The sequence below is a fragment of the Pelodiscus sinensis genome, chromosome 1 (genome assembly GCF_052426305.1).
Source record: "Pelodiscus sinensis isolate ZL-2025 chromosome 1, ASM5242630v1, whole genome shotgun sequence".
NCBI classification, from domain to species: domain Eukaryota; kingdom Metazoa; phylum Chordata; order Testudines; family Trionychidae; genus Pelodiscus; species Pelodiscus sinensis.
The window spans coordinates 344143012-344168221 of NC_143052.1; the positions used below are offsets into that span (position 1 = coordinate 344143012).

Genomic DNA, 25210 nt, shown 5'->3' on the forward strand with positions numbered 1-25210 from the left:
CTTCATCCCAGAGGCAGCATTGCAGGGATCGAAGAGCCCGGAAGACCTGTGAACCCATCCTGACCCTAGGATGTGCAACAAGAACTTTTAAACCAGCAGCTGTAACATCTCTGCTAGAGCCTGCATCGAGGACTGGGAGATTCGGTGCATGTAACGTACTGTACTTTAATAACCTTACTCTCGTGCTTTTCTTTCTTGTAATAATAAACCTTTAGATATAGATTCTAAAGGATTGGCCCAGCGTGATTTGTGGGTAAGGTCCAGAGGGTAGATTGACCAGGGATCTGTGGCTGGTTTCTTGGAACCGGACAGAACTTGTTCGGGGTAGGTGGGATTGGGTGCTAGGACCCCCCACCTGTGTATGAGGCCCGGGGCCATCTGGGGCACGGATATTGCTGGGGTGTCAGAGGGGTTTTGCTCGGGAGGCTTCAGGCAGGCAGCTGAAGCGCTCTGTGAGACTGGTTTTTGGCCTGTGTGGAGAGGTCGCCAGTCAGGGGGACTGTAAAGAGCCCCGGATTTGAGCAATTCGCCCTGAGCGGACGCCCTAAGCTGTGCCCAGACACGGCCCGGTCCGTCACAGTGGCGTAGTCGGCAGGATCCACAGATCTTGGTCAATTGAGCTTTGGGATCAGGACCCCACGCTGTCTAAATTTGATTTTTGGTGTTGAGAGTTTGGTTGATTAAAGAGCCGCTGCGATGATCCCGGAATTATATGAGAGTCTGAGCAAAAGTGCTCTGAAGGATTTGTGCTTGGGGAGAGGCATTGCCTTTAGGAAAAGGGCCTCTAAACTAGATCTGGTAGTGTTGTTATTAACCAGAGATGTGGATGAAAAGGAGCAGAAGCAAGCCAAGGAGGCTGCTGAAAGAAGGCGGAAGGCAGATGAAGAAATTGCTAAGAGAAAGCAGGAGATGGATCTGGAACTTGAGATGAGAAAAGAAGAACATGCAGAGAGAATGGCAGAGCATGCAAAGAAGATGGCCCTAGCCAAGGAGGAAAATGCTAGACTTGACCTCCAGCTTAAGAGACTAAAAGAACAAGAGAGACTGTATTCTCCTGAAGGTTCAATGTATAACTCTGTGGGTATGGGGTGTGCTTATGATATGGCAGACGTATTTTGCCCAGCTGATGTGATGACCCAACCCCAAAGCATGTGTGAATGCAAACCTTTTGTGGTACCTGTAGCTAACAGGGAGGTTTGGGAAGGGGGTGCATGTGGGTATGGAAAGTTTCCTGGAGCTGGTCAGTCTCCCTGTAACCGAGGGGAAAGTGTCTCTATATGTGAGCCTGTGGGTGAGGGCCCGTCTGATGCCTCAGAGGTGAGGCTGGAATCAGAACCAGGGCAGGAAGAGCCCAGAAGTCAGGGAAATGTTTCTCTGGGGCAGCCTGGAGTGGCTGGCCAGAGTGAAGTTTTAGTTGAGGTGTTGGTGGCTGGTGAGGTTTGTGGAATTGAACCTGCACAAGCTGAAATTGAGTCGTGTGAAGCACAGTGTGTGCAAGCTGGCAATTTGGCTGGTGGAAGTAGCAGTGGGGCAGTAAAGGAATCTGTCCCCGTGGCTAGCTGTATGCCTGAAATTAGCCAGGAGTGTGGGGACAAGGGAGAAACTGTCTCTGGTTGTCTGTCTGTGTGTGGGGAAGAGTTTCTTCCTTTGTCTGAGGAAGATGCTCCACAGCCTGTGAAGGCTGAGAGCAGTGTTGTTGTCCCAGAGTTGGGTCTGGATATGGCTAAGGCCCAGGAAGGGGGTGGCCCAAGGTTTGTGTCTGCTGGGGAGAGGGATGAGGTGACTCAGGTAGAGACAGTCAGTGTTTTACCAGAACCCCAGAGATCAGACAGTGGTGACCCTGATATTGTGCCTGATGCTGCTGTGTTGCTGGCAGAGGGGGGAGCTACTCGGTGGGAGCAGGGAGACCCCTTAGCTCGGGCACAAGGAGAGAATGAGGGTGTGTTAACTCTGGTGCCTAATGATGGTGTGGACGTTTACAGCCATCTAGAGAGCTGCACAGGGAGTGAAGATGCCTCTGACCCTGTCTCTTGTGAGTCTGTCTATGTGCCTGAGAGGGGATTATCTGTGAATCCACCTGAGGGGCCAGAGATGACTCAGGGAGTAAGGGAAGTGCAGGAGGAATTGGTTGGGGCTCAGCAGGGCAATGCTACTGCAGAGTCAGGGAAGGGTGAACTGCTGCTTAAGGAAGCTCATAGGGAGGAGAGTCCTGGCAGTGCTTGTAGCAAGCAGTTTGCTGTGACTGAGAGAGGTGAGAATGCCTGGCTTGGAGAAGGCATTCAGGAGAAAGCTCTGCCTGTAAAAGGCAGCAGCTTCTTGTGTGAGGCACTTGTTTTGGTGCCTGACAGACAGAACTTGTCTGTTAACAGTGACTCCACTGACTTGGGTTTAGGGAAACCCAGTGTGGATGGTGGTGGAGAGGTCTCGGAGGGACTGAGGGTTGTTCCAGATGAGGCAAGAACATCCAGAGAACTGGAGCAGGCTGCTAACCCAGTGACTGTGTGTGACCAGCTTGCTGGGAAGTCAGTGTGTGTGGGACAGGATTGTTCCCAGGTGAATGAGGAGAGTGGGAAGTTAGTGTCTCAGATTCAGGAGAAGGGCTGGGTAGCTAAGTATGCAGAGCAGAACAGCTGTGTAGTCACTCTCCCTAGGATGCAGGAGATGGCAGTTACGCTCCCATCTCTGGACACTGTGGACACTCATACTCAATCAGGGAGGTGGATATCTGGTTCCATGTGGAACCAGAGGTTGGAGATGGACAGAGGAGAGACTTGGGAGTCTACAGCTTACTGCTGTTACCCCACTGAGTGGGGGAAAGGGGAAAATTCCAGGGCCATTGTGAGCCAGGGAGTCACACCCAGCCAGCCCATTGTCTTGGTCAGGCCAGAGGTTTCAGGCCTGGAGCCCAGAGGACAAGGGGGAGGGACAGGACTTGTTTTGGCCAAGAAGATTTGCAGTTTAAACCTGAAGGGCCAAAACTGCAATGGTGTGGGGCCAGAGAAGGGGCCTGACGGAGAATTTCAGTATACACCTGATGTAGGATTGTTCTTGTTACTGATGTTAATTCTTGTAACCAATGTATTATTGTTGCAGAGAATTGTAAAGGTATACAATGTGCATGATCCTATGAAAATACCATGTAATCTGTCTGGAGATGTACCAAACGACAAACGGTATGTAAGGGGACATTGTGATATTGATATCTCATGGTTAACACTTGTAACTGGTCTTGGAACTTTTTACAGGACAAAAGGGGTTCCAGCCAGAAGGTCCTGTGTGAGAAGGGAAACTGAGGCACACCACCATTTTGGTTGGGGGAGGCCTGTGATGCCCTCAGTGATGTTACTGGCATCACTTCCTGCATCAATTTTGCGATGGGGGTGTCACATTACCAAATTGGAGGGAAGCAGCCAGATCACTGTTGCACCCCTAGGTGGGGGTGTTGGCCCCAGAAATCTGTATGAAAGGGAGCCATGTGGGGTATTGAATGGGAGTTTGTTGTTTTCTGATCCTGTGTACACTGCTTATGTGAGTATATAATGTCTGTGTGTGTAGATCTGTAATCTGTGTGGAAACTGAAGATTTCCCTGCATGTGGTTAAGCATTGGGCAGGGCCGAGCCTGTGGAGCCTGTGGACATGCTAATTACCTGTGGGACAATGGTTCTCAATGGGCCAAAGACACACCCAAACAATGGGGGCTGTCCTGAGAGCAGCCAGCAGGGAACACAGAGAGGCTGAGGACCAGGTGACCTGCTACATACTAGAAGAGGCCAGGAAGGAGTATAAAGAGGCCATGTGGTCGATGCCATTTTGTTCTCAGCTCAGCACTTCATCCCTGGGGGTACGTCTACACTACAGCGCTAGTTCGAACTAACTTAGTTCGAATTAGTTAATTCGAACTAAGCTAGTTCGAACTAACGCATCTAGAACTAAAAACTAGTTCGAACTAGCGTTTTGCTAGTTCGAACTAGTAAGTCCACATTGAGTGGACTCTGAACAGGGCTTAAGGATGGCCGGAAGCAGTGCCGGCAGGGCATAAAAGGAGGACTTAGAGCATGGAGATACTGTCTCAGGCTAGCCGAGGGCTGCGCTTAAAGGGTCCCGACCCCCACCCCGGACACACAGTTCTAAGGGGTGCCCCGCTTGCAAAGAAGTTCTGGCTTGGAGTGCCCTGAGTGCCCACACTGGGCACATCACACCACTCGGCCATCAGCCCGGCTGCACTTGCCGCAGGCTGCCATCTGGGGAGAGGGAGTAATTGGGGGGCTGCAGGAGAGCTTCCACCCCCAGAAGCCCGCAGAGCCAGCCCAGTCCTCCCCATCGGGGGCTCGTACCCCATTCCTCCCTCACCTCCTTCCACTTACCCTTCCCTAGCCCCCCTTCTTATTGATGTACAAAATAAAGATAATGTTTCTTCCAACATTGACTCTGTCTTTATTGAAAAAAACTGGGGGAGACTGGGAAAAGGAGGTGGGAGAGGGGAAGAGAAAGGCTGGGAGAGGGGAGGGCAACTAACATGATCAGGGGTTGGGAACAGGTCCCAGATGAAGAGAGGCTACAGAGACTGGGACTGTTCAGCTTAGAAAAGAGGAGATGGAGGGGGGACAGGATAGAGGTCTCTAAAAGCAGGGGTTGGGTGGAGAGGGTGCATTCAGAAAAGTTCTTCCTGAGTTCCCATAAAGAAGGACTAGAGGACACCAAAGGAAAGGAATGGGTAGCAGGCTTGAAACTAGTAACAGAAAGTTGTTCTTGACAAAGCAAATAGTTAACCTGTGGAACTCCTTGCTGCAGGAGGCTGTGAAGGCTACAACTAGAACAGAGTTTAAAGGGAAGTGAGATCAAGTCATGGAGGTTGGGTCCATGGAGTCCTATTAGCCAGAGGGTAGGAGTGGTGTCCCTGCCCAAAGTTTGTGGAAGGCTGGAGAGGGATGGCACGAGACAAATGGCTTGGTCATTGTCTTCGGTCCATCCCCTCCAGGGTCCCTAGGGTTGGCCGCTGTGGGCAGACAGGCTACTGGGCTAGATGGACCTTTGGTCTGACCCAGGACGGCCATTGTAAGCTCAGGGCTCAGTGTCGGGGGTCTCAGTGGACCCCCTTGATTTTCATGCACACCTGGTCCTGGGTGGCCAGGCTGGCAGCTCTCCTGCCCTAGACGGCCACTTTCCTGTGCCTAGTGCGGAGATCGTGGACGAGGTCCACGATGTCCGCACTAGCCCAGGAAGGTGCCCGCCTCTTGCGGTCCAGGGCAAGCTCCCGGGAGCCGCCAGCCTGGTCCCGGCAAGAGGGGGTGGGCTGGGGGGCATCGGGTGGGTGGCTCTGTGCCGTGCCAGGTGCAGGGTCTGCTAGCTGGGTGCTGGCAGGCTTGCACCTGGCACGGGCACCGTAGCCAGCCCGTGCCCCTTTAAGGGGTCCGGGGCCGGGAGGGGGGCATAGAGTTTCCCTGGTGTTGGCCAGAGTGGCCACCAGGGAAACCTGGGGAGGGCTAGCCTCCCACTAGTTCGAACTAAAGGGCTACACAGCCCTTAGTTCGAACTAGCTAGTTCGAACTAGGCGTTAGTCCTCGTAAAATGAGGTTTACCTAGTTCGAACTAAGCGCTCCGCTAGTTCGATTCAAATTCGAACTAGCGAAGCGCTAGTGTAGCGCATAGGAAAGTTAGTTCGAACTAACGTCCGTTAGTTCGAACTAACTTTCTAGTGTAGACATACCCAGAGGCAGCACTGCAGGGATTGAAGAGCCCGGAAGACCTGTGAACCCATCCTGATCGTAGGATGTGCAATAAGAACTTTTAAACCAGCAGCTGCAACATCTCTGCTAGAGCCTGCATCGAGGACTGGGAAATTCGGTGCATGTAACGTACTGTACTTTAATAACCTTACTCTCGTGCTTTTCTTTCTTGTAATAATAAACCTTTAGATATAGATTCTAAAGGATTGGCCCAGCGTGATTTGTGGGTAAGGTCCAGAGGGTAGATTGACCAGGGATCTGTGGCTGGTTTCTTGGAACCGGACAGAACTTGTTCGGGGTAGGTGGGATTGGGTGCTAGGACCCCCCACCTGTGTATGAGGCCCGGGGCCATCTGGGGCACGGATATTGCTGGGGTGTCAGAGGGGTTTTGCTCGGGAGGCTTCAGGCAGGCAGCTGAAGCGCTCTGTGAGACTGGTTTTTGGCCTGTGTGGAGAGGTCGCCAGTCAGGGGGACTGTAAAGAGCCCCGGATTTGAGCAATTCGCCCTGAGTGGACGCCCTAAGCTGTGCCCAGACACGGCCCGGTCCGTCACAGATGACATGCACAAACCATTTTGCAGGCAGTAACTGAAGTAACAACAATCCCCCACGTATGTGTTGGGCCGGGAGATGAGAGGGAAGGACGGTGTGTGTCTGTGAGACTGACAGAGACACACAGTGTGTGAGTTGACAGAGATTTGCATTGCCAAGCTCCCTCCATCCCCTTCTGTCTGTGTGAGGATGGGGCACAGGGAGTACACCTCGACATCTGCCCCCCCCTTCTCCCTCCCACTCTGCACAGCAAGCAGGAGGCTCCCAGGGGGGCAGCTCCCAGGCAGAGGGCAGGAGCAGCATGACAGTGGGTGGAGGCGCAACTGAAGTGCCAGCACTTGATAGCTTCCCGGCCAACCCAGTCAGGATCCCCTGTCAGAGGCCCCAAGATCTATTGGTAGATCCCGATCTACTGGTTGGTGACCACTGCAGTAGGCCAAGCTGCTTCCTGCCTCAGAGCCCATGCCCCAAACACACCCTGGTAGCAGCTGTGTCATCTGCTCGTGTTGCAAGGTGCGAGGCTTGGGGATAGATCATAGCCCAGGTGACTATGAGTCAGGGATCTGGTTTCTGGGGACTGGCTCTGCCCCTGGCTTTCAGTGGGCTGATCACTTAGCTTCCATGTTGTCATCAGAGGCTGTGACATGCCTGTAGTGTCAGACGGAGCTCTGCACCGCCCTTTAAATGCATAGAGCTGTCCAAGCTCCGCCCTCTGTCCAAGCTCCACCCTCATCCCATTTCAGCACAGAACTGTCATGTACTGAGGTCTCCTGGGAAAGGGGTCAGAGAAATACAAGAGCTGGGAGCAGGACTGGTTGTGGGGTCTCTGGTTGAGGAAGTGGGAAAGGATGAAGCTCTGGGCCTCTCCAAAGGGGAAGATTGTTGTGCTTAAAAGAAGCACCCGGGATCTTTTTCAGGGGGGTAAGGCAACACACCACATTTATTGAACATACATATCAATCAATACTTATCATATGCATAGGATACATCACACTCATGCACTCTGTCACACACACACACAAGCACACTCCGTCTTGTTGTTACCAAAAGTTGCTCCCCGTAACTGCACGGGCCAGGTGAGTTAGATGGGGGAGGGGTGGAGCCGGGCTTCTGCTGATCCAGATCGATGCTCCCATGTTGACAAGACGAAAACTCGGGGTCCCTCTGCAAGATGACTCCTATTTATCCCTCTCAGGCAGCCAATTACAGGCAGTCCCCGGGTTACGTACAAGATAGGGACTGTAGGTTTGTTCTTAAGTTGAATCTGTATGTAAGTCGGAACTGGCGTCCAGATTCAGCCACTGCTGAAACTGACCGCCAGTTCTGACTTACATACAGAATTAACTTAAGAACCCCAGGCGTCCCCAAGTCAGCTGCTGCTGAAACTGATCAGCAGCTGATTCCAAGAAGCCTGGGGCACAGCAACTCTACCTCAGGCTTCCTGTAGTCAGCGCTGGTCAGTTTCAGCAGAAGCTGACTTGGGGACGCCTGGGGCAGAGCAGCTGGGGTGCTGCCGGGTTGGTCCAGTAGCGCCCAGAGCGGCGCTGCGGGACCAACCGGCAGCACCCCAGCTGCTCTGCCACAGGCGTCTGGAGAAAAGCCTAGTCTGCTGGGGGGAGGGTGTACTAGCTGCGCCCCTCCCACCCCAGCAGACCAGGAAGACGCGGGCGGTGGACCGAGACGGACTGCGGTCCCGCCACCTGGGTCCTCCGCGGCTTTGCTCCCAGTCTCCCTGGTCTGCCAGGGAGACGGGGAGCAAAGCCTCTGAGGACGCCAGCAGTGGGACAGCCGCGGGGCGTCTGGGCTGTCCCGTTGCCGGCTTCCCTGAGGCTTTGCAAAGCCGCGGGGGGGCTCAGGCAGCGAGGGGGGGGGGGGCTCGGGCAGCGAGGCAGCCCAGGCGTGCCTGGGCTGCCTTGCTGCCCGAGCCCCCCCGCGGCTTTGCTCCGCGTCTTCCTGGTCTGCAGACCAGGGAGACGCGGAGAAAGCCCCGGAGTACACGGGCGGCAGGACCGCGAGGTCCCGCAGTCCGTGTCCTCTGGGGCAGTCCCGTTCGTAACTGCGGATCCGACATAAGTCGGATCCGCGTAAGTCGGGGACTGCCTGTAGTCATCACCTTGCCTTTCTTAATGCTGCTTCAAAGAGAGTTCTTCCAAGGGCAGGCACTTGCTGCTTGACTCCCAAGGCATCTGTATGTCCAGTCTTCTTCATGAGCTCACTTCACAGGTATTGCCTTGGGTCTGGCTCCCAAACCTTCTCCACCCTTGCAACGGCTGCTGGAGGTGCTCACCTTTCATTCTCCATTCATACCTCACTCATTTCAACAGGACAATCAAGGAAAGAGGAGAGCTCAAAAGACATTTTTTCTTACAAGATCAATATATCTTAATACAAAGTTATAGGAGAAATGTTCCAGAGATTCTATAAGAACACTTAACAAAGATATACCTAAAAGGACAAGTTCTTAATACAAAGTATAATATTACAGGAATTTCTCCACAAGATGGGGCAGGAACTGCCATGCAACTCCAGGTGGGTATATACCAGTGGCCTGGGTGGGACCTGCCCAGGCTCTGGACAGCAGGAAAGCCTGGCCACAGGTGACTCTGTCTGGAGAAGTAGAGCAGGCAGGAAACCTCGTCTGAGCAGCTGCTACTCTTAGGAGCCCAGGAAACTGGGGGAGATGACCCCTGAATCAGATTTCTGTCCCCTCCCCCTGCCAGGGGTGCGTAGCACCAGAGGGAGCTGTTTAAAATGGCTGGCAGTTCCCTGTAGGCATCGTGTGCTCTGGCAGGGTGGGGGCAGGAGACTTTGTGCACTCTCCCACCCCCAGGCTGACTGGGGCTTAGGGTCCAATCGGGCCTTGAGTTCAGGGAGCACGTGAAGCCTCCTCCGCCCGCCAGGGACACGCGGTGCCAGGGGGAACTGCCAAGCTATTCAATAGGGTTGGCAGTTCCCTCTGGGCACCCTGTGCATCTAGCAAGACCTCTCATACTCCACCACCCCACAGGGGAGCATGCAAAGTCTCAACTCCCCAACATGCAGTACTTAAGAGGACCCCCCCTGCAAAAATGATTGTCCTCCCCTCCTGTAAGCTGAGTGCTTGGGCAGCTGCCCAGGAGAGATTCAAATGCCACCCAGCTGATTAGCAGAGCACTGACAGCCTCCCTCAGCCACAACCTGCAGCATATGATTCTATGGGTGGTGCTCATCTGCACATACCTTGGGGAACATAAAATTTATTCTACACATGGATGGAAAAAGTTAGAGGGATATTGCTCTGCACACATTCAGTCTGAGATCAGGGCCTGCGTTATTGCGTGTGTGCGTGTGTGGGGGGGGATATATATGGAAAATAAAGCACTGTGGATACTCTGTGTCTTTCATAGGAGAGAAGTTGGAAGCATAGAGATGTCAAGGACTATCCCCACCGTGCTTATCCCTTGTCATTCATTATCAAGCCATTCCAGATCCCCTGGCATGTTGCTGTATGGGGCAGTCCTTTGCACCTGTGCAGAGTCGGTACCCACTGTGCCCGAGACGGGGGTTACCCTCTGTACAAAGCTGGAGTCACTAGACCCAGAGATTTTTTTTCCCCTGGCCACACTTTCCCCCCCAAATTGGGGGCTCCCCTCTTTATCCTTCCTACAGCTCTGCCCCAGGAATTGCTGGTTCCCCTCACTCGCTGGAACTTTAGACAAACAACTGAACCCAAAGCCGCTGGAGGCTTGAAGTGCCGCGATCCCCCTTCCAGCAGCGGGGACTCGCTTTCTCTCCCGAACACCCCGGCCCGGCCCACGCCCAGCAGAAGGCGGCGCTGCGGAGCAAGCAGCTTTCAGCCGACGCCCGCGAAAGGGTTCGGAACCGTCACACAATAGTAGAATCGGGGGGGGGGGGGGGGTGCCCCGTTCGATTGTGACGCCAGCCGGAGGGGCGGGGCTTCTCGGCAGAATTGTTACTTTGCAGCCGGCGCCTGCACTTCATTCATCCGGAGCTGAGCGTCGCCGGTTCACGAGCGCTGGACGCGGCTTTCGGGTACTGCAGGGCTCCGAGCGCCACCTGGAAAGACGCGTCAGGTAAGGAGCTGGCTTGGCTCGCCGTGTCTGTGGGCCCCGGGGGCTGGCCCTAGCCTGGGGGGCTCGTTGTTCCCGGTATGGCTGTAGGGTGACTGGTGTCTGCGAGTCCCCGTCCTCAGCCCGCCGTTCTCCCCACGCCCCTTCCCGGACAGGGCCGCGTGTTCCCAGCAGTTATCATCGGAGCGGGCAAGGGGCTTGGTTTTCCGGGGGCTGGGCTGCCAGCGGAGCCCCTGGCACGGTCCGTCTCGTAGCGCCTCGCTGGGGCTGCTCTTGTGAACAGAGGGCAAGAAAAGTAAGTTGAGGAAAATCTGTTGTCGTTCCCGTCATCTGTTCTCTCCCGGAATCGGCATCCTCTGCGCGCTAGCGAGGAGAAAACTGTATATGGGAAATCATTCCTCCCCCCGCTGCAACTTGTGGATGGGTAAACACGCTGAATTATTCCCAGGGCAGCCCTTGGGATGCGTGGGGCCTTATGCAGCCCAGTTAAACTGCTGGCCCTAGGTCCACTGGCAGCTGGGTGGTGATGGGTTTTTTAGACGTTTGGCTTTTTTTAAAAATAATCTTCAGCAATGCACTAATCTGAAAAAGTGGGTTTTGCCCAGGAAAGCTCATGAGGCTATAAATACATTTTTGTTAGTCTCTAAGGTGTCACAGGACTACTTGTTCTTTTTAAAATAACTGTTAAACTAATGCCCTGTCTGCTAGCACAGTAAATTCAGAAACTGTCAGTATACACCCGGGCTTCATTACCGCTTCTTTGGCTGTATCATAGGTTTGATGTTCTAATAGCTCTGTCAGGCTTTTTCCATTTTATGCTAACTAGGTCCGGTCTGGAGTAAGCAGAGCCAGAAGGGGGTGGGCAGTAAGAGACAATGAGTCCCAAATCTTGGGTCCTTTACACAGCTGCATATGGGTAGAGCCAGTCCCAGTGTTATGTCTGGCTGATCTATTGAGTATGAAGTGGTGTAAAGTCCCCCTATGAAAGGGCTGGTGGGGGAGGTGTTGTGGGTAACTGAAGTGAAGGAGACTATTGTATCTGTTTGGGTTAAGGAAACCCTCTTTGTGCTGTGATTCCCCCATTAACTAGCCCTCTACTTGATTTATGCTGCTAGTTGAGATTAGTCCAAGTTTTGGTGGGAACCTGGTCTGTGAGAGTGAGAGCTGGTGGAGTTTCCAAACACCAGCCCTAACTGTATGTGCAGGAGCTATGAGTTTAAAAATGATCGTTCTAGCATAGCAGAACCAGCTGGGAATGACTGTTATGCTAGTCTCACAGTGGTGTGTGACTAAGCAAAAGCCCCAAACAGGTTTGTTTTAATCAGCTGGGGTGAGCAGGATAACTAGAAGATCAGATACAGACTGGCTGTTCAGGAAAAAGCACAGAATATCAGTAGCACGATTTCCTCTGCTGACTCCTTAGGAGTCCTGTGTCCCAGGCAGTATTTTTATCTACAAATAATGAGTAGCCCCTACTGCATTTCCTGAGTGGGAGCTAAGGACAGGCACTGCTGCATTGCTTGTTTCCTTTATTGTGGTTAGAGGGAGGTCACCATCTAAGGATTGCAACTCTGGTTAATGAAATTGATCTTGTAAGTGGAGGGAAGGGAAGACCTTCTGGTTTAAGGTATTTGAACCTGTTCTGCAGTACCTGCTCTAACTTACCTTATCCTGTTCTGCATCTGAGCTGGGAAAGGCTTCTGTTGACAATCAGACCTCCCTTGGTGCTGTAAAATAGCAGCTGCAGTAAAAACATATTCAGTGCCCCTTTGTTAGAGGCTGCAAACCAGAGCTGTGCATCCTGCAGGCTGCTGGGAGCAGCAAAAACTCCAGTGCCTGCTACTGACTGTTCCTCTGCTTTCTTTTGCCACTTGGGAGTGCTGCCTGACTTGGGGCCGTGGGGGGAAACAAGTGGACCTTAAAAGGTGAAACCTTCTGCTAAATGGGATTATTGGTGGGCATGGTTTGGGTGCGATGGTTCTGGAAAGGATGCTTAGCTTGACACAGTGCCCAAGTCTGCGTGCTTGTGCATCGCAGGGTGATCTGAGGCTAGCAAGGAGAATAGAGAGAAGGGGAGGAGAGTTTCCTGAACATTTGTGTTCCCATCCCTTAGCTCTCATCTGGAGCTTCAAAGATTCTTGGCATCCTGTTTAGCAAAGACTGTCTCTGAAAATAAGCGATGATGAGTCACAAACCAGGTCATGATCTTTTCCAGGGTGCAAATCCTCTTCAGGGGAGAGATTTAGGTAAATCTGTTTCATGAATGTCCAAAAGGATCCTGTGGTCCTTGTACCTAAGACTTGGACTTCAGCAAGGACAGGGAGGTTGGGTAAAGCATGTCTGTGTAATCCATTGGTCAGCCTGGACTGTCGTCTCCTTCTCTACCCAATCCATGGATGCTGTAGGTGTGTTATAACTGAGGCTGTAAAGGTCAAGGTTCTTTATTATAACCTCAGCTAGAGCGTCATGCTTTTTACCTCTGGAGTTCCCTGGTGTTGGCCATGAAGGCAGCCATCTCATCAGCAAGTGGAGAGCTATTTTGGTTTCAGCCCTTCTAATATTTCTGGTGTGTTGTCTATGTACTCTGCTTAGTACAGAGATTTCCAGAGAGGAAAGAACTGTGTATTACAGGACTGAAAGGTGTCCCTTTTGGGAGTAAAATCTTTAACTTCAGCAATCTAGAGCAACCTAAAGCTTACTGCTGTATGCATCAAGATAATGGAGTTGTCTAACAGCTGGGCTCCTTGCAGAATAAATGGCTTTTTAAATGCAAAGTTTTCTACTTCCATTTGGTTATAATTCTGGAAGAATCCTCCTCCCCAGCTCTGCCCTAGGATCACTTCCTGGCTCCTTGTGGGACATGTCCCACAAAGGATCTATGCTACTTGAATTTATACTTTGCAGTGCTTCCACTGCACATCTATGTCAGTAAATGGGTGACAGGGGAGGGATCATGTGAGGATTACCTGTTGTGTTTGCTCCCTCTGGGTCATCTGGCATTGGCCACTGTCAGCAGACAGGATACTGGGTTAGACGGACCTTTGTTCTGACCCAGTATGGCCATTCTTACGATGTAATATGGCAGCCAGAACAGTCTTGGATGGGCTAACACCCACTTGTGCTGTACCAGGCCTGCATTTGAACCTGATTGCTCAAAGCCAACAGACTTTGGGGTGATGTCCTAGCTGCTCCCCTCTTTGAGGCGTGATGTAACACTCCGTTCGTACCTTGACTGGGCTTCTGGCAGGAGAATATGTAGCTCACCTAGGCTGTAGCAATCTTTGATGCTTCTTAACCTGCCAAAGCCCCAAAGATGGGGAACAACATGTGACACAGTTATTCCTGCAAGAGCACTAAAACACAGTGGGATCCCTCTCCTGGGTGTCTTTCTGCAACCGCCGTCCTGATGCTTGACTATTAGCTGGGATGGACGGAGATGGTGTCCATAGCTTCTGTTTGCTAGAAGCGGGGGATGGGCAGCAGGGATGGCTCCATGGATGACTTCCTGTTCTGTTCATTCTCCTGGGGCACCTGGCATGGGCCTGTGTCAGGCAAGATATCGGACTAGATAGAGCTGTAGTCTGACCCAGCATGGCTGTTCTTATGGTTTCTCTTTCTGATGTAAATCGTCAATAATACAAGGATGGCAGAAGAGGGATCGATACATTTGGGACATAAAGGATATTTGGAAGTTATATCCTCTTGCCTGAGTGGCAGTATGGGGCCTGAGATACACAATAGAGCAGTTCTGAGTCCATCCAGTGGAGGGCAGCACTGCGCACAAGCGCTGTCCAGATCACTACCGTATTAAGCACTGCACTCCCATCCCTCAAATGAGGGGGTATGTGCAGGGTTTGAGGGAAGACTGATGGCCCTCCTGAAATAGTGACATCTTCAACTTGGGATAAAGCATTGAGCTGGTAAGTGTCTTGTGCATAGATTGTAAGCTACTTAGGTGAGGCAGCTGTCTTGTGTGCTTGTGTAGTAGTGCTCCTTGATAATCCAAATAAAAGGTGCAATTGACTCTCTTCGCCGCCTCCGATGTGGTGAGATCAGGAACAAGAACTGTACTCCCCAGCCTAGGGCAATAACTTTGCAGGTAGTTTCTCTTTTAACAGAACTTCTTACACCTCACCCCCATGGGATTACACTGCACTCCTACAAGCTCTGCATAGGGATCTGCATTGCAGTCACAGATGCTTGCTGCCAGCTTCCAAAACAGCCCTGTCAGTAATGTGCTTTTCACTGTCTCTCCTTAATTCCCCCGCTCCCCCTATGTTTAATGCAGGACATTGGGAAAGGTTGTGCTAGTCTGGAGAGAGGTGTGTGGTGGAGTGATCAAGATCCCTCCCTTTCCTTTGGCTGGAGGCCTGTGTAGGCTGAGGGGGTGCATTTTAGCACACATGGCTTCTATAATCACCTGATGCTTAGAAACCAGATCCCCAAGGGGACAGTAGCTGCCGGTTTCTGAATCCAATGGGGGAAACTGAAGCACAGGGCCTGTCTGCCTCTGAATTGAAACCTACCCAGGAATGGTGAGCAAGGAGCACCTCTGTGATAGGCTGCCTGAGCTTGCCTTTGACCAATCAGTGACTGGACTGTGTTGGTTCACCTTGAGGGCAGTGGGACATGGCCAAGACTAAGAGGCTGGGGTTGGGATTTGGGGCCTGTTTGAGGTTCTAACTCTACATTGGGGTGGGGCACCTAAGGCCCAGGGGCCAGATGTGGTGCCCAGTTTACCTGGATCTGCCCCTGGGGCTCAGGACTCCTCCTCCCAGCACTGGGGAGCCCACAGTGGCACTCCAGCCCTCCCCCCCCACTGCCTCACCCCGAGGGCCCCAGGGTGAAAGACCATGAGGCTGCCCGTCTCATCTCTCTCCCTTATACTAAGGGGTAAAAGTGTCTACACGCGCACCCTCTGTCTCTCTTGTAGCTAGTCGACTAGTTGTTGGCTCAGCCCCCCCCCCCCCCATTGCCTCTATCAGAAAGAGGCAGCAAGGGGGGGGAAGAGGAGGGGGTGCCTCAAAGCAGCAACTCTACATGGAGCTCAGGGCGCTGCTGCTTTGAAATGCTGCATGTGGCCCAGGGCCAGTTGGGGACTCCCTCGCTGACCTCGGGTTCCATGCTGCGCTGCCACTTTGAAACACTGCGGGGGGACCTGATACTGGACTCCCCGTGGCGTTTCAAAGCTGCAGTGCCGCATGGAGGCCAGGGTCAGCCTGAGTCCCCCGCTGGCCCCGTGCTTTCTGCAGTGCTTTTTGCCTTTGAAGTGAAGCAACAGCCCTGGGGCTCTTGCTACACTTCAAAGGCAGATGCGCCCTTATTGACTAATCGAATAGTCGATGCAAATTGCATCGACTATTCGATTAGCCAATTAATCTAAATTTTGTAGAAATTTAGCACCTAGGGTGCTGCAGAATCACACTTGTGGGGGGCAAGTCCTGGGCTGTGATGCGCTGTTTTTTCCAAGCTGTGGCCTGAAAGCCCTGGACTGCTCTGCAAGTGTTGGTCAGCCTCTAATGGCTCTTTGGTGGCTGAATCTTTGCTTTGCCCCTTTCCATGGTGTGTGGAGGAGAGCACCGTGTCGAGGGCAGACCTGCAGGAAAAGGCACCATGCAGCCAGGGCTAATTGGCCTCATGTTCAGCAGGAGAATGTCTAATCCATGGCCTATGTACCCCAAAAGAGAATTGGGGTCCTCCCATCTACACCTGGCCAAATGCTCCCTTCCCTTCAAGCGGTAGAAGATGAATCGCTGCATATCAGAAATGTTTTCTCTCTCTCGGTCTCTCCAGCTGACAAGTTTACACTACTCCAATTTTACACTGCGTTGCAGTTTACTTCAAGATGGAAATTGTAATCTGTCCAAGTCACGCATGTGGGTTTGTTTTGTCTGTCTCTTTATTTTTGGCACTCAGTTTTTGAAGGCATTTTTCCCCTTCCTCTGGAGGTAACATGGTCTAACGATTGCTGTAGGGGAGGTGAGCTAGGGCGCTGAGGTTCGGATGTCAGATCTGCCCCGACTCATTGTGTGACTTTGGGCCAGTTGCTTATGGCTGCATTATCCAAGGTAAGGATGTTAAATGCTGATTAATTTACTAGTCAAGTAGTGGATGGAATTTCCATCGACTAGTCGATAGGCACTTCCGCATTCCTCCTTTGAAATGTACAAGAGCCCCAGTGGGGGCTCTTGCACATTTTAAAGCAGAAGCACCCACATGGAGCCTGGAGTCAGCGGGGGACTCAGAGTCTGCTGACCCCAGGCTCCATGTGGCGCTGCTGCTTTGAAATGCTTCACAGAACTGGCGTCAGCTGGGGACTCCCCAGCTGATCCCATGCACCATGCGGCATTTCCGTAGAACCTGGCATCAGCTGGGGACTCTGGGTTCTGTGGAAATGCCACACAGAGCCCGGGGTCAGCTAGGGAGTCCCCAACTGACCCTGGTTCCGCACGGTGCCGCGGTATTGCTACCTCACTTCTGCACAGCTGCTGGAAGCAATGCTGCCTTCAGAGATGAGCAACTGGTGTGCAGTGGCTGCTGGCCAGGAATCCAGCTCTGAAGGCAGAGATACTGCCAACAGCAGTTAAGATGGTGTGGTATTACCATTCTTACTTCTGTGCTGCCTTCAGAGCTGGGCATACGACCAACATTACAGCCACTGCTCTCAGTTGCCTAGCACAGAAGTAAGGGTGGCAATATCGTGACCCTCCTAAAATTACCTTGTCATCCACCTACAAATCCCTTTTAGGTCAGGATCCCCAATTTGAGAAATGCTGCGCTCCCCTGTGAAATCTGTATAGCAGAGGGTAAAAAAGCACACAAGGCCAGATGTCAGTCCCATGACATGTTTTGCATGGCTGTGAATCTGGTAGGGTCCTACCTATGTTTACTGCCAGCAGCTGTTTAGTAGCTGACCTGGGCTGTGAGTAACATCGCCAAGTGTAGGCTCAGCCCTCTGGCTTCCAGCACAAGGGTATCTTGCTGAGCTTCTTGTAGGTTTGGGGCCTGGAGCTCTTTTCTGCTAGCTACCCATAGCTCTCCTCACTGGAACAAATTTACGAGCATGATCAGCTGCAGTCTTCTTAAGTAGCAGAGGCCTGGGGCTTAGTTCAGTCTTTCTCTGCTCCTCAGAAGGAAACATGTTCAAAGAGAATAATATACACAATGCTGCTGGTCTTCAAAGTACCTGCTGAGCATTAATTGTGGCTGCCCCCTCCCTCCTCCAAACAATCTCGCTATTGTTAGCCGCCTTTCTCTGACCCAGGGGGAGCTGGCCAAATGTCTCCTCCCAGGACACAAACCAAGTGGGTGGCAGAGTCAATTATCTAAGGAGCTGCAGGTGAAGCTGGCTTAAAAACCGGTTCCCCCCGTCATGGAGTGGACCAAGCCCTGTACCTCCATCCGAAGCCAGTTTGGGGAGAGGTGAGCCTGGAATGCAGCGGTTCCCAACGTTTTCCAGATGGGGACCCATATTGATAATTCAGGAAGACTTGGAGGGAGGGCAGAGCCACCTGGGGAGCCACTCGGTGACCCTTTTGAAATGTAGTGGCGACCCATATTTGGGTCCTGACCCATGGGTTGGAAAACCCTGGCGCAGAGCCAGCGTCCTGGGCCCCCTCCCTGCATCCTCCACTAGCCCAGAGTAACTCACACTCCCAGCAACTAGTCCCAGCCCTGCAGGCAGCCCTGCCCCCTCCTCTGTTCAGATTCCCTGGCAAGGTGTCACTTGGTTCCTCCCCCCACTTAAGCTCATGTTACGGGACAGCCTGAGATATTGTTGTGTAGGTGCTAAGATGGGGCAGCCTCCCCTCAGTGAAAGTCACCCCCAACGTTCCCAGCCCCAGCTGGGTACCAGTGCAGTGCCCAGCGAAGCTGAGGTGCACACACAATGTTGCTACAGTACAGGACAATAGGAATCCCATACAGCATAACAAAGCAAATAGAGCACACACACTCCCCACTCCATGTCACCCCCAGTATCATCTCCGCGGTGCCACCTGTCCCCTGCCTCTATTAGAGGCAGCAGCATGTGGAGGGTGGGGGGGGCAAGGGAGGCTGCAACCCTAGTTTTCTGGGACCTTCCCCTCCCACGCAGACAAGGGCTCCTGCCACGAAACAGCCTCTGTCTGCAGTGGCCCCGGTGGGCTTCGGATGGAGGCTGCTCCAGCCGGGCAGGCAGCCCAGCTCAGTCCTGGCTCACACCGGGTCCAGGACCTGCTCCTGCTGCAACTCTGCAGTTTAAATGTACTAAGACCCGGGCTGCCTTCCCATATCGACTAATGGAGTAGTCAACAGAGTTTTTATTGACTATTCGATTAGCCAGTTAGCACATTTTAACCTCCCTCGTTCCCCTTGTGCTAGGTGCTGTCCAGGCCTGTGACAAGACGGCCTGCCTCACTTTGGCCCAACAGCTTCCTTTTAACTGGCTTGTTGGGCTCTGATTAGTGGTGTCCTTTGTGCCACTCGATCTTTCCTGGAGGACTTCTCTATGGTTTGCTGGGTAGGGTGTGGCAAGGCCAGAAAGAGGGCTTGGGGCCTGCTCCACCCCATCACAGGGTGTCACTAGGGTGAGAAACGAGTCTGGATTTGTGAACCCCTTGACATTTTTTTTCCCCCTCAATCTTCTTCCTCCTGCCCTTGGTTCTGAGTAACTCTCCTGTCAGTCCCCCAGATGCTCTGTGACAGTGTCACAAGATGCTATCACAGTGGATGACTTGCAGTGTCTTAATGTTTCATCCGAGAGGGGAGGTGGCCTTACAGCTCATTCTTGCGGGGTGAGCCTCGTGGTTGCTTCATGCTGCATTCTATTTCTGCCTCCTTCATTCTGGAGGGCCTGGCATACTCTGATCATAAGAACAGCCACATTGGGTCAGACCAAAGGTCCATGTAGCCCAGTATCCTGCCTGCCAACAGTGGCCAATGCCAGCTGCCCCAGAGGGAGTGAACACAACAGGTAATCCTCACGTGATCCCTCTCCTGTCATCCCCTTCCAGACAAACAGAGGCTAGGGATGCCGTTCCTACCTATCCTGGCTAATAGTTATTGATGGACCTAACCTCCATAAACCTATCTAGCTCTTTTTTTTAACCCTGATAAAGTCTTAGTCTTCACAACATCTTCTGGCAAGGAGTTCCACAGGTTGACTGTGTGCTGCATGAAGAGAAACTTCTTATTTTTTAAACCTGCTGCCTATTAATTTCATTTGGGGACCCCTAGCTCTTAGTTCTGAGCTACTGTTGTGTATTTGTGCTAAGATGGGGCAGCCTGAGGCAGCGTCCCCTCAGTGAAAGCCATACCCAACGTTCCCAACCCCAGCCGGGTACCTGTGCAGTGCCCAGGGAAAATGAAGCATACACACAGGGTTACAATAGAACAGTATAGGACCATACACTATCCAACATAACAGAGCGAACACCATTCTCCACTCCATCACACCCCTAGCACCCTCTCCTTGGTGCCCATTGTCTGTGTGCATAGCTGCTTTTGTGTAGCAATAATCAACTGATGTTGTCCTCTCCAACTCTTTGAACTGGAGTTGTCAGAGGGTCCTGAAAGGAGGGTGTCATTTGCTGCGAGTTCCCTTTTCATGTTAAGGGGATCACAAAACCTATGTGTGGGGAAATAAGGCAATACCTCTGTGTATGTGTGGGCTCCTCCCCACCCCACCCCCGCCTTTGCTGGGCCCGAAGCGGATCTGAAAAGCTCTTTGTATATAACTTTTCTGCTTGTTTTTTACCTTACAAATTCCAGTTGTGTCTGTCCTACTTCCTGTGAAGACTCTAGGGATAAGCTGGATTGTGACACCAAGGGAATGAATTTAAACAGGAACAACCCTTCCTTCTCCATTGCTCTCCCCAAATGCCATGTATAGATTTTGTTCTAAGATGCAACTTCCTCTAGTCCTCCAGAAAAAACGAGATTGGCATTTTAATATTATTGAGGCTGTTTGGACAGATTGTTTAGGCTTTCTTTGTCAGGCATGTAAAATGATTGAAAAAGTAGACTTACTTTTAAAGGCACACTGTGAAAATCCTATTGGCAAAACACAGGCAGACTCTTTTCCTCAATAACACATTGTATTAAAACTCAAGTATCAGAGGGGTAGCCATGTTAGTCTGAATCTGCAAAAGCGGCGAGGAGTCCTGTGGCACCTTGTAGACTAACTGAAGTGTAGGAGCATAAGCTTTCGTTGGCAAAGACCCACTTCGTCAGATGCATGTGTATTAAAACTGACAGACAAATCTATTGACTTTCCTAGATGATGCTTAGCTTTGTGAGATGATGCAAGACTTGTACCTTAGCAAGGTGACACAGATTATTGCGGAGGAGTGTATAAAACCTGACTCTTTTTTTTTTTTTTTTTTTTATTATAGTTTTGGCTAGTTTTGTTCTGGGTGTCTGCGGCACCTAGCACAATGGGACTCTATCTCACAACTTGAGTTCCTAGGTGTAATGCAAATACAAATAATTTGTCTCCTCTTCCCCCCCTCCCCCCCCCCCGCTCCCCAACAAAACTGAAATGTGGTGCTTAAAGCTACTTGCCTGTCCGTCTGCAAATGTGCTGGAGAGACTGGTCTTTGTGTGTATTTACATACCATCTGCAGTAACAAAGATGTTTCAGAAAAACAGGGCTGCAAACAATCAAGAGGCTTGCAACAGTGACAAGCAAACAAAAGACCTCACCTGGCAAAGAGCCAAGAGATGGTGGCTGTGCTGTAGCAACCCAGCTTAATGTCCATCCAGCCTAGGGCAGATGGCATCTACCAGACCGTGTCTGAGTTTGAATTTACGGTTTGTTGGTTCTCCATTTATTCCAGATTTAGCCTTGCATGGGATGAGAACTCAGTTGGGCTGACTACGGGATCACTGCATAAACCCCACATTTAAATCCAATTTTTCAGTGTAGGTAGAAAACGGGGGGGGAAATCGAGCCAAGAATTAGGGAGTCACGCTCGTTTGACTTCAAAACCGCAAACCCAATGTGCCTTCCCCTCCACTCCCACCTGCATACACCAGCAGCAGCTAGAGATGCTAGTCCCAGGCTTGTTCTTCTACCCTTTACAAATGTCTCCCAGTCCTCTCTGCTGCCTCCTATGTGAGTGCAGGATGAACTGTCTAGGCTGTTTTTTTTTTTTTTTTTTTTTTTTTTTTTTTGGCTGGGATTTGCCATTTTAAGTACTAAGGAGAATTTGCAGTGGCTAGGCTGCCCGGCTGTGCCTGGCCAATAGAGAGGACAGCCAGGGTGGCCTCCATACATGATGGATGATACTTTATCCCCTTGGAAGTGGACTGAGACCCCACCTCCAGCCACCTAGGGGCTTCAGCTGCTGCTAACCTGGCCCAAGCTTGAACTGGTGCCTTATAGGGTGAGGGCGCTCTGCGACTCCATGAGTGGCCCCCGACCCTTGTACTAGGCCTGGGAGAGTTCCCTCAAACTGATGGTCAGGCAGCCCTTCCTGGGCTTCTCTGTTCCTCCAGCTGGAGACATCTTGGCTTCTCCTGAGACCACAAGGCTGTGACCAAGTTTGTAAAAATACTGGACACTGCTGGAAATGTGGAGGATGAAGCAGGCTGAGAAGTCCTCTTCTGAGAATTCCTTGGGGAATCTGTGTGCTCCAGTGTCTGGATCCTGGATTGGAGCTCAGATGAGCTAGGTTGTGGTCCTGGCTTTGCTGCTGCCTTCTGAGTGACCTTGGGCAAGTCCCCCCCCCCCCCCCGTTCTCACATCAGGGCTTTGTCATGTCTCCCCAGACTGTAAGCACTTTGGGGCAGGGACTGTCTGTGATGGTGTGTTTGTACAGAGCCTGGCACAATGGGACACTCCTCCTACATGTGGCTGGATTGCAGGTGAAGAGAGATTAATAAAACTGTCTCTTTTCCCAGATGACCAGAGCAAGCTAAGGGCAGGGGGGGAATTTGATAGAGGTCTATAAAAATTATGGCTGGTGTGGAGAAATTGCATAAGGAAGTATCTACTCCTTGTTAGAACACAAGAAGTAGAGGTCACCAGATTAGTAGGCAGCAAGTATAAAATGAACAAAAGATTTCTTCTCACAACCCACAGTCAATCACAGCCAGAGGATGTTGTGAAAGCCGAAACTATAACAGGATTCAAAAAAGAAGTAGATAATATGTAGGCTATGTCTATCAATGGCTATTAGCCAGGATGGGCAGGGATGGCGTCTCTCACCTCTGCCTGTCAGGGCTGGGAATGAGGTTACAGGGCTGGATCATGTAATTACCTATTTGGTTCATTCCCCAGGGGCACTGGGCATTGGCCACTGAGACAGGATGCTGGGCTGGATGGATTGTTGGTCTGATCCAGTATGGCTATTCTTATGCTGCTTGTTTCCAGTCTGCTTCTGATTGTCTGAATGTGTCTGTCTCCTGCAAGGCTTGCCCAGCAATCATCAGGCAATGGACATGCTAGGGCATGGGTTCCCAAACTGGGGGGGTATGCCTCCCTGGGGGGGAGCGCAAGGCAACCCAGCCCCCCGGTCAATCCCTCCCCTACTTTTGCTGCTATTTTTGGTTTTCAGCCCCAGTCAGTCCCCTCCCCCCCCTTTTCTCTCTCTCTCTCTCTCTCTCTCTCTCTCTCTCTCTCAACAAGTTTTGCTGGGGGTGGAGGGGATGTGAGGGTTTCTCAAAAATCAAAAAGTTTGGGAACCACTGTGCTAGGGTCTCTGTTCGATGAACAGAATTGCCCATTTTACTACAGGGACTCTTGTCTGTCAGTGACTTCACTTCCCTTTTGCCCTGTCTGTCCTTGCTTCCTGCTGGGTCTGATCTCGGAACAGCCTTTTATGTGAAACTCAGTAAATTTCCTCTTCCTCTGGTGACTGCAGTTGCAAACACCACCTGGCAGCAAACATCTTTAGCTTCAGGTTCTGTGATCTGCCCAGGGATGGGAAGTCTGGACAGAGCTCAGTTTTCTGCTGGTAGAACAAGGCTGCTCTTTTTGTCTTCCTCTGATATAAGGGAGGAAGAGCAGCAAGTGGAGACAGTGTAACCTGCTTTGGAGACATAGGTTCTGTTCCCAGCTCTGCTACTGGATTGCTGAGTGACCTTAGACAAGACATGTAGCTGTGTGCCTCAGTTTCCCCACATGTCATTTTTCTCATTGTACATTTAACTACCTCCTTTGTAAAGTGCTTTGAGATCCATGGATGCAAAGACCTGTTTAAGAGCTAGGTGGTATCTATTAATAATGCTTTACTGATTGGTGGCAGTCTGAGTAAATGCTAAGTTCAGTGTGTTATGAACATTGACTCTGACAGCATAGTATGTAACCATTATCCCTAACTGACAAATGGGAAACTGAGGCAGAGAAGCTGTAGCTTGCTTAAGCACATGGGAGCCAGGATTGAACCACCCAGGACCATGGATCACTGATTGTCTTTTCTGTCACTCTTTGGCAGCTCTGTTTTCACTGACGCTTGAAGTTTGATGGGAAGTTTTTTGAGTTAACTAAATGATCAGAGCCATCCTCTTGCCTATGAGTCATGCATCCTTCCCCTCCCAGCACGGGAGGGTGGGGGTGGGAGGTGGGTGGTGTTTGGTCTGGAAGTGCTGGGAGACTCACTGTATTCGGACCTACAAGGACACAATAGGCTTAGCTGGGATCCATGGTCTGTGGACCAAATCCTCAGAGCTGTGAAACTCCATTTCAGTGAGGTTTCCCCATGCATAAGAACAGCCATACTGGGTCAGACCAATGGTCCATCTAGCCCAGTATCCTGTCTGCCGACAGTGGCCAATGCTGGATACCCCAGAGGGAGTAAATAAAACAGGTTGTCATCACATGATTTCCAGGCTCTGACAAACAGAGGCTAGAGACACTATTCCTACCCATCCTGGCTAATAGCCATTGACGGACCTACCCTCCATGAATTTATCTAGTTCTTTTTTGAACCCTGTGAAAGTCCTGGTCTTCACAATATCCTCTGGCAAGGAGTTCCACAGGTTGACAATGCACTGTGAAGAAAAATTTCCTTTTCTTTGTTTTAAACCTGCTACCTGTTAACTTCATTTGGTGACCCCTAGTACTTATGGGAGCAAGTACATAACTTTTTCCTTATTCACTTTTTCCATACCAGTCATGATTTTATAGACCTCTCTCATATTCCCCTATTAGTCTTCTATTTTCTAAGCTGAAAATTCCCAGTCTCTTTTTTTAGATGAGGCAATCACATCTGTATGCCGTATTCAAGATGTGGGCATACCATGGATTTATATAGAGGCAATATGATATTCTCAGTCTTATTCTCGCTCTCTTTTTTTTTAATGTACATTGTTTGTTTTTTTGACTGCCATTGAACACTAAGTGGGTGTTTTCAGAGAACTATCCACAATGACTCTAAGCTCTCTGGAGCAGTTATAACTAAATTAGTCTCCATCATATTGCATGTATAGTTGGGATTATTTTTTTTCCAATGTGCATTACTTTACATTTATCAACATTAAATTGAGAAATGCATGCCCCCAGTCTCCCTTTCTCTGCTTCCAATGATGGCAGGAGTGAGAGGAAAAGCATCACGCACCCTAACATGTGTTACCAGCTTTAAAAATAAGTCCTTCTCAAGGACCATGTGGCCTAGAAAAATAATTGCAGCAGCTGCTTAGCCCTGGCCTCATTCATAATACAGCTAATGGTGGCACAACCTGTGTCACTTGTCTGGCCAATAACAACAGTGCTTTGAGATCTACAGGCGAATGAGTCCTTCAGCAGCAGAGCAGGGGTGGGGGAAGAGAAGCAATTATGGATTTAGATTTGCATCTGGGTGCAACTTGCACAGCTCCCGTAGTTTCACTGGGGTTTTTCATGAAAGGCAAGAGTTGCTAGCACTTAAGATTTGTGTGTTCA

General features: G+C 51.1%; 1 protein-coding gene across 2 annotated transcripts in view; it reads left to right on the forward strand.

Moving 5' to 3' along the window:
* Positions 1–10193: 10193 nt before the first annotated feature.
* Positions 10194–25210, forward strand: part of RELT (RELT TNF receptor) — a 77963-nt gene continuing 62946 nt past the window's right edge. Inside the window, exon 1 of one of the 2 annotated variants that reach the window (XM_075919557.2) lies at positions 10194–10350. The gene's annotated coding sequence lies outside the window, so the exon portion shown is untranslated. The remainder of the gene's footprint in view (positions 10351–25210) is intronic. The other variant, XM_075919558.2, reaches the window with a different exon arrangement.